The 973-nt window shown below is 37.3% G+C and overlaps 1 long non-coding RNA gene across 3 annotated transcripts in view; it reads left to right on the forward strand.

Moving 5' to 3' along the window:
- The window catches only part of LOC107095921, a 155503-nt gene that overhangs the window by 94927 nt on the left and 59603 nt on the right, over positions 1 to 973 (forward strand). For all 3 annotated transcript variants that reach the window (XR_001481766.1, XR_001481768.1, XR_001481767.1), the window contains exon 3: positions 166 to 222. This is a non-coding gene — a long non-coding RNA (uncharacterized LOC107095921). The remainder of the gene's footprint in view (positions 1 to 165; positions 223 to 973) is intronic.

A 973-nucleotide genomic window follows, 5' to 3' on the forward strand; every position in this document is an offset into this window, starting at 1 on the left:
AGGTATTGTGAGTCGATGGATATTTCATTTATCTGAAAATAGTAAAACTATTCTGCCTGAGTAGTTTTTGCAACATAAAAATACAAATCTCATAATTAACATATAAAAAATGGACAAATATTGATGTCATGATAACAAAACATTCCTCTTTATTTATGTTCACAGTAAAAAGCCATGAGGAATTCGGCTCCTGATGAAGGACATGTCAGCAGCACAGTCCAGGTACGGTAACCTTTCTTCTTCATGGGTTGTGTTTGTGAGGGTTCAATAGAATAGATGGCCTTTGCTTTTATTTTTTATTTTGTCTAAAAATACAGTTTGTTTTGCGTAGTTTTACCGGAACTAAATAGAAACCCATCAGTCAAGCACTACTGAATGTTTGACAACCATGTTTCAAACCCAGGCCCACCTTTGGTGTTAGTCCTGCTGATTCTCTGCAAATCAGCAGCACTTTTAAAGCTTAAGATGTGTTCCCAGGATCTTTTAGCTCAGCACGTTCAATTTTATGGCTTTTTATTTCTTCCATGATAAAAAAACAAGAAAACTGAAAAATCATGAAGCTTGGTTTGGTAAGAGGCATAAAAAATGAAACGGTAGCAACTGCAGAACATTTGTAAAATGGACCAAACGAATCAGTCTCTGTGATGTACCCAGGGGCAGATTTAGGAAATTTGGGGCCCTAAGCAAAGACAGGTAGGGGTCCCTCTGAAATGAGAAGACAACACATCAAACAGCCCCATTCTCCAGATAGAGAAATGTTAATAGAATAGACATCCATTATCTGTTCTAGGTTGTGTCCCTCTCTTCTTGTCCCTTTTCTTCTTGTTTTCCTCTCTATGTTTTGTACTCAGCTGACTTTTCATGCTGTCTCTAAAGGAATGAAAGATTTTTTCCAAGCACTAAGCTCACTTAGCTGATTGCTCCTTCCTGTGTTTCCAAAAAGGCAGATCGCAAGTGGTAGAAAATATATGAA

The sequence above is a fragment of the Cyprinodon variegatus genome, unplaced genomic scaffold (assembly GCF_000732505.1).
Source record: "Cyprinodon variegatus isolate N-32 unplaced genomic scaffold, C_variegatus-1.0 Scaffold584, whole genome shotgun sequence".
Lineage (NCBI taxonomy): Eukaryota > Metazoa > Chordata > Actinopteri > Cyprinodontiformes > Cyprinodontidae > Cyprinodon > Cyprinodon variegatus.